This window comes from Denticeps clupeoides, chromosome 4, assembly GCF_900700375.1.
Source record: "Denticeps clupeoides chromosome 4, fDenClu1.1, whole genome shotgun sequence".
Lineage (NCBI taxonomy): Eukaryota > Metazoa > Chordata > Actinopteri > Clupeiformes > Denticipitidae > Denticeps > Denticeps clupeoides.
Genome location: NC_041710.1, coordinates 17,165,461 through 17,173,739, shown reverse-complemented (window position 1 = coordinate 17,173,739; position 8,279 = coordinate 17,165,461). Strand labels below are relative to the sequence as shown.

Below are 8,279 nucleotides of genomic sequence, written 5' to 3'. Positions count from 1 at the left end.
GGTAACAGTGAGTAAATAGCTGATAAATGTTTGATTTAGTATGAATTGAGATTTGAGATTTGAATAGGAATTTAGCTTTTCTTGATGCAACGGCTATCTGCCAAAATGTATAAAGACTAAAGCCATTTATTTTATATGCATCATCATCTGTACAAAGTCTCTAGGGATGCTTGCATTGGTTAGTTCTAATTCTACAAGCAGCAGCAAGAATAAAACATTGGGAATCTTGTGCAATCAGTGAGCTACTCACATCACCAGGAGTGCCAACAGGACCTCGGTTGCCCTTCTCACCCTGAAGGTAGTCAAACAAATCTTTATATATGTTTAAACATGACAGGCATTAAAAAAACATATATTGACTGACACCGTGAATAATACTTTGAATGAAAAATGACCTCTAACCTTTGTTCCTTTGTTTCCTGGAAGTCCTTGGGGGCCAGGAGCTCCCTTGCTCCCCTTCAAAATGAGTGGCTTCAGTTAAGGCCAGCAGACACAGCACTGACAAAGACTGTAGTATTCAATGACTTAACTCAGTAAACTAAGTGTATTTATGTACCTGGAGTCCATGTTGCCATCCATGGTCGCCATCTTTCCCTGGTTTTCCCTTAAGACAATATGGTAATTTTAGATGGAAATTTTGGGAAAAAAAAAAACATGGTGGGCTGGTGCCCTGACTAGAGTTCTTGCTGTGTATCCATTTATCTGCCATTGACTCCAACACCCACTACCTACATGTGGATTAGTAGCCTAGTGGGTGGTAGTAGCCTAGTGGGTAAGACACTCGCCTGTGAACCAGAAGACCCGGGTTCAAATCCCACTTACTGCCATTGTGTCCCTGAGCAAGACACTTAACCCTAAGTTGCTCCAGGGAGACTGTCCCTGTAACTACTGATTGTAAGTCACTCTGGATAAGGGCATCTGATAAATGCTGTAAATGTAAATGTAAATGATTAAGTGGTTACTGAAACTGAGTGAGTTGTTTTGGAAACTATTTCCACTCACACAGGCCACAGTCACCACTAAACCCGAACTTTCACCCTCACCCAAATCCTTTTATTTTCGTTTGAGGGAATTCCTCTCACAGACATACTTGATGTGCTTTGTGTGTATGTGTGATGAATCACATAAATAATTACAATCACTCAGACAGCACTAAAGGTAAGAGAAAATAGCCGCACCTCAGAGCCAACGTCACCTTTGTCGCCCTTCTGTCCTTTGTATAAGGCAGTCCCAGCAACCCCCTAAAGTCAGACAGACATTCAGAGGAGCAGCCCAACTACACCGCTTTGACAGTAACCTAATTCACTGTTTGATAGATTAGTGGAAATGGCCAGTCATTAACAAAGGTGTGACTGATTAAAATGGCCGCTAAGAACAGGTCATTCTTATGCCATGTGTCTCAAGTCCCATGCAGAAGAGAATGAACACTCACAGGTTTACCAGGACAGCCTGGGTCACCTAAATCTCCTCTGTCACCCTGTTGAACAAGAGATTGGATGTTATGAACATAACACGTATTTATACGACATTCATGTATCCAACATGTATTTCTCTACCAGTTTAGAACTGCTGTTCAGCAACCATAAGATGGATGGTTTTCAAAGTGTAAAAAAGAGACCACAATAAATATATATACTTTTTGGCATCTTTAATGTGACTCATTACACAAAGTCCTGGCTTTTTAACAGGGATGCAGATGCACGCACTCATAGAGACACACTGCCAATTACTCTGTTCTTTTGTTGTGCTGACAACAAAATCACACCAAAATTATCTATGGACATCAAATTTATCAACGCATGGAGGTCTGGATTTGGAGTCACACTCAAAATTAAATTGGAAAAACACACGACAAGCAGATCCAACTTTTTAATGTTAAAAGAAGTCAAAATGACACTCAGTGTGTGTGGGGCCTCCATGTGCCTGTATGACCTCCCTACAACTCCAGTACAGTCTGTGGTGCAACGTGGCATTGGTGGATGGAGCGAGACATGATATCTCAGATGCGCTCAATTGAATTCAGGTCTGGGAAACGAGTGGACCAGTCCATAGCATCAATGCCTTTGTCTTGCAGGAACTGCTGACACACATTGCCATATGAGGTCTAGCATTGTCTTGCATTAGGAGGAGAACTCATCTCGGTACCTAATGGCAGTCAGGCTACTTCTGGTATGGAGGGCTGTGTGGCCCCCCAAAGAAATGCCAGCTGACACCATTACCGATGCACTGCCACAAAATGCACTGTCATGAAGGAGGATGTTGCAGGCAGTAGAACATTCTCCAATGCATCTCCAGACTCACATCTGTCACAATGTGCACAAGGTGAACTAGGGCTGCAACTAATGATTATTTTAAGAAGAATTAATTTTCAAAATGTATTATTTAAAAATAATAAATATTTTTAGCGTAAAATTCAGCCGAATTATGGCCTTGTATCTCCGCCCTGTCTATGAGGCTACAAACTCTGCAGGCATCAGTGCGCTAGAGAGACCGAGTGTGTTTAGTCCGCTCCACACTCAGCTAAATTTTTTTAATACTCAAATGTCTCAGCATTGTCTTTTTAGCGATTTTTAGCGATTTAGTCGATTCATTGTTGCAGCCCTAATGTGAACCTGCTTTCATCAGTGAAAAGCACAGGGCGCCAGTGGAGAATTTGCCAATCTTGGCTTTCTCTGGCAATTGCAAGGAGTTCTCCTCCTGTTCCTCCTTTCACAAAGGTGGAGGTAGTGCTGCTGGGCCCTCCTACGGCCTCCTCCATGTCTCCTGATGTGCTGGTCTGTCTCCTGGTAGCGCCTCCATGCTCTGTACACTACACTGACAGATACAGCTAACCTTCTTGCCACAGCTCACGTTGATGTGCCATCCTGGATGAGCTGCACAACCTGAGCCACTTGTGTGGGTTGTAGACCCATATAATGCTACCACTAGAGTGAAAACATCACCAGCATTCAAAAGTGACCAAAACATCAGCCTGCAGAATCTCTCCTTTATTGGGGATGTCTTGCTAATAGCCTGTAAGTTCCACCTGTTGTATATTCCATTTGCACAACAGCAATTGATTGTCAGCGTTGCTTTCTAGGTGGACAGCTTGATTTCACAGAAGTGTGATTGACTTGGAGTTAAATTGTGTTTAAGTGTTCCCTTTCATTTTTGGAGCAGTGTATTTAGTATTGTTTGTAGCATGAAAAAGTTTGATGAATCATTTTTTTCAGAGTCACCTCTTTTTACCTTCATGGCTGCCTTGTTCACTGTTGTCATCATCAAAAGCCATGGCATGCTCATTAACATGTGTGAATTATAAGTGCTCTACGTAAACCTTCATTACAGTTGGAAATCTGCTTTGGAGAGCATCAAATGTTACAATTTTGGCCTTGTTTATTTTTTTTTATTTTTTTGGGGGGGGGTTTATTACATAACCTCATGTGTCACTCTGGATAAGAGCGTCTGATAAATGCTGTAAAAGTTATTTCATAGCACTCTGAGTGAAATATGGCTAAATGAAATCACCTTTAAGTCCTTGGGTGCTGTAATGTACTGTTTACTACCCCTTGGTCCTGGAGGTCCTGGAAGCCCTTGATTTCCCTGCAAAAGTGAGGAAGGTGTTAAAATGATCTTTAAGCTAAACACTGGTAAAAAGATACTGAGACATGGAGAGGACTCACCTTCTTACCAGGAAGACCAGCAATACCAGAACTACGTCCTTCTAAGCCCTTTTATGGAATATAAAGAGAAGAAATGAATGTAGTTCGGAATTTTAATTAATAAATGCTTTTTATTGCATTGTTACCTTTAATCCAGGCAAGCCAGGTAGTCCTATCAAGCCCTGGAGAAAAATGAAGACATCCCAACCAAACATCACCAAATACAGAAAGAATACACTAAACACCTTACAAAAATCATTTCAGTAGTTTAACCTGCTTTTGTCCTCAGGTATTGTTATATTGTTAAATTTTTTTTTTCATTTTAATAAACACACTGGACCACTCACTGGATGACCAGGAGGACCCCATGAACCAGGATCTCCTTCATCCCCCTGTGGTCCAGGCACACCCTGCAAGAGAACATGTTTTAGAGTCAGTTTACTGTAATCACAGTATAATGGATCCTGGACAATCAAATGATAATCACTTGATTCCCTGGAGTTCCTGGCGGCCCTTGTCGTCCATTTAGTCCTGTTATGCCAGATAACGATGGAGATTCTCCCTGTTCACAAAAGCAAAAGACAGATATTTTGTTTGTATTGTGTTCATTTTTGTGAAGATCATGAACATGATTTAACACAAACCCTTTGTCCATTGATTCCAGGTTGTCCCTGTGGCAAAAAAAAAAGAAACAAACAAAAATGTGGCATGTATCCTATTGCGTATTAGTTTTATAATAGAAAAAAAAGAAGATTTTCCCACCATCTGTCCAATTCGTCCAGGTATGCCAGGCTGTCCTGGAGAACCTCTTTCTCCCTGATGAAAGACATCAGGATGACTAACTAATGTAAGTTTTTTTTTTTTGTGGTATAGATTCTACTGGGTCAGGACATTATACCTCTGTCCCATTGCAGCCTGGGTCCCCAGGTGGACCCCATGACCCATGATTTCCTGGAATGCCCTATAGTACAACAGAAACAAAAGACATACATAGTCCAGTCCACATGTGTGAAAATCATTTTTAAAGTGATTGAAGTAAGTATGAGTTTGAAATGATATTCATACCGGCAGGCCTTGATTTCCAGCATACCCTGCTACTCCAGCTCCTCCCTGTGAGGCAAAGAAGGCTGATGTAAGATCACATGTGATATCTACACATTTGATATGCAAATTGTAGTTAATATCTAGCATCACCCGGTTTCCTTTTGACCCTGTTGGGCCTGCAGGGCCAGTGTTTCCCTGGAAATTAATAGGAGCATGATTGATAAAATTACTTTTTGTTACAGCACATTATTAACATAGTTACATAAGAGTAAAAATGCTAAATGAATTATAATGCAGAGTTGAGGGTCACCTTTGGACCATTTGGTCCTGTATTGCCTTCTCTGCCAGCATAACCAACAAAGCCAGGAAGCCCATCTTCACCAGGGTTTCCTTTTTCACCCTGAGAAGAAAGTAGAAGTGATAGAAACAGAAAGAAAGAAAGAAATTGAATTATCAAATTAGACTGAATTATAACAACCTTCATTTTCTTCATTGATTTTGTGAACAATGAATACACAATACTGAAGGAAAATGTTTATGCTACAAGTTTTTCTGGAACTCAGTGCATTTAGTGTCATCTCAGACAAAGCTGTACCACTGACCAACACTAGGTGGCCTCCACACTCCATTGTCGCAGTAGAACAAAGTGTCTACAGTTTTTTAATTACAATATAACCAAACATTGCTGAAAATATAAAGTTATATGGCATTTTCAGCTTTTTTGGGTATCAAGTATACACCAAAGTGTTTAGGTATCATAGGCCCTTTTCCAAAAGTAGGCAGTACATCATAATAATAGTGCACTTCCCAAGAATGTTAATGTATATGTTAGTGTGTATACATTTTAACCAAATTTTGATCATAACATTTTAGTAAATAATGTCATTTTTGGGACAGTGGTGGCCTGGCGGGTAAGGAAGCAGACCCGTATCCCAAGCTGCCAAGGTGCCACTGAGGTTCAAAGCACCGTCCCCACACACTGGTCACTGGCCACATTTCATGGCTGCCCACTCCTCACCAAGGGTGATGGGTTAAATGCGGAGGACACATTTCATTGTGTGCATCGTGTGCCCTGATGTGTATAACAATGACAATCACTCCACAATCACTTTACTTTTACTTTCATGTAGTTACAGTGAGCCTTTCAATTGAACACATGACACAAAAATGGCTGCCTCTGGTAACATTATGAGACAGTCATGTGTGCTTACACAAAATTAATTCCAATAAATTCATATGTGAATGAAGTATTATTCATAATACTAGAGCACAGACAATAAAAAATGTGATTGTGTATTTAGTAAATGTTTACATTTGTTTAAACTCGTTTTATTTAATGGAATACTGTTCCTTTACAAGAACATATCTTCATGACACATTCATGACCAAACATGAAGAATAGAATAGTTAATAATGAGAGCAAACAAATTAATGAATGAATTAGCAGCTACACATTACATGTGTGAGAATCAAAACATAATAGACTAGGTACTCATTTAATTCAAAACAAGGGTCTACATGTCTTGTAGGGTGGTAGTAGCCTAGTGGGTAACACACTCGCATATGAACCAGAAGACCCGGGTTCAAATCCCACTAACCACCACTGTGTCCCTGAGCAAGACACTTAACCCTAAATTGCTCCAGGGAGACTGTCCCTGTAATACTGATTGTAAGTCGCTCTGGATAAGGGCGTCTGATAAATGCTGTAAATGTAAATGATGTAAATGTTGTACACAGTGGCAAAGTTTACAGCTGTCTGTGTCACTTACTTTGTTGCCTTTGATTCCAGCACAGTGGCACAACGACTTTCCATTGCACACACACTGCAAAAAGAAAATGAATTTAAAAATTCAACACACACACACACATACATTTAGCAATATGGCCTGCAGTCAGTTGTTTACAAGGCCATGTGAAGCAGTGAACTGCATGTACCCTCCCTTCGAGATACGCTGGTAAAACATAGCACAGCAGACCAAAGCACATCTTCAGAACTAAAAACAGATAAAAGATAGAACCGCATTTCTATCCATGGGAAAGTGCAGTGTGTCGTCTAATACCCAGAAAACATCCATCTTCACCTGGACATCAAGAAGCCCCTTAGGAGCTTAGACTAAACACTCAAGGGGACACCGAGCAACATGCGCTGCGCTGTTTACTGCCTCCCCTCTGTTTGTACATCCACTACATCCAGATGCAACAAGCTCTAGCAGGACTACGACATATTCCCTAAAAAGGAACTGTGTGCTCATAAACACACGCAAAAGGTTTATGTTAGCTGTGCTGCAACAAAACTATTTAAACATAAAATATTCTATAGCCCCTATTCAGGGCCCTCACAGGCATAGCACTGTTACTGTATGTAAGCAAGGTAGGGCACTGACCTCGCATGGGGTATTTAGCAGCACAAGGTGTAGCTCATCTGTCACGTAAACAGTTACAACGCAGTTTACCTAATGTCCTAAACTGAGTTCTGTGCAGAATGGGTTTCTATTATCCTCCTTATTCTTATAGAACAACACAAGGGTGACCAGGGGGGTTCCCATGATCTCAAACATGATTTGTAAACGGTTTAAATTACTCAATTTGGCCTAGGCTAATTAATGGTTTGAAAGGGTCTCCTGTTGACACAGATTCTGCAGTGACCTTCCACAAGCAGATAGGAAAACTACGGACTCTACATTAAGTCATTTTTTCTTACATCTTACCTTTTTTGCCTCCACGCAGCACAGGATCATGGCATTCAGCACAATGAACTGAAGTAGTGATGTTGTCATCCTAATATCCTGGGCTAGCTTCTCTCCCAGGCCGCCTTGATCATACAGGCATCCACAGGCAGGTGTCCGAGCTCCCAGGCCCTGGATGCAGTATGCAGGTCCTAAAACTCATGAAAAGAGAGGTACAGAAAAGCAGCAGTGGTGCTGAGGACAAGTTTTTTAACCAACTTTTCCTGTAATCAGAGTCCAAATAGAGTCAAAATGTAAAAAAAAAAAAAAAAAAAAAAAGGGGGGTGGGCATTTTGAATCAGCTTGCTGCATCCACAAAGGGCGGTGCAAAGTTTCCCCAGATGTTATCATGTCTTCTGCAAGGCTTAACACATCTATGCATGGTGTTCCCATTCTCAGGCTCTTAAATCCAAGTGTGTAGGCCTGGGATGTCATGCCCTGTACTGCATCCTGCCAAAGGTAAAGATGTTAAAGATTTTTAATGCCCGAGCTTGGTTTGAATTGTTGCATGCATTACATTGTTGTTTTGTGGCACCATTTGGACCATGGAAAAAAATGAGAGTTGAGAATACTTATGGAGGACATTTATTCACCCAGTCTGATGAAAGCTGCAGTGATTGCTTTAATTATGGACCTTCACACCAGAACTGGCATCACACCTCCAAAAGTGGTGGTGTGAAATTCAATGTCAAAATCATGTCTCAGGGAGAAATATTTGCAGGATGTTTTCTGGATGTGACAACCCCTGAAAATGACCTTTGAGACATTTGTGAATTGTCTTCAGGCTTTTAAGATAGCTTGAAATTAATGCTGTTTTAAAAACTATGTAGTATACACAAGCAAATGATTAAAGTGATAATTAAATGTT

General features: G+C 40.7%; 1 long non-coding RNA gene across 1 annotated transcript; it reads right to left on the bottom strand.

Annotated features, from left to right (window-relative positions):
• Positions 1-1,202: 1,202 nt before the first annotated feature.
• On the bottom strand, positions 1,203-3,815 carry LOC114788328 (uncharacterized). Its single transcript, XR_003749538.1, has 5 exons — positions 3,788-3,815; positions 3,663-3,710; positions 3,508-3,582; positions 1,433-1,477; positions 1,203-1,241 (listed from the first exon to the last, which is right to left on the bottom strand). It is a non-coding gene; the product is annotated as an uncharacterized LOC114788328 (long non-coding RNA).
• Positions 3,816-8,279: the final 4,464 nt, after the last annotated feature.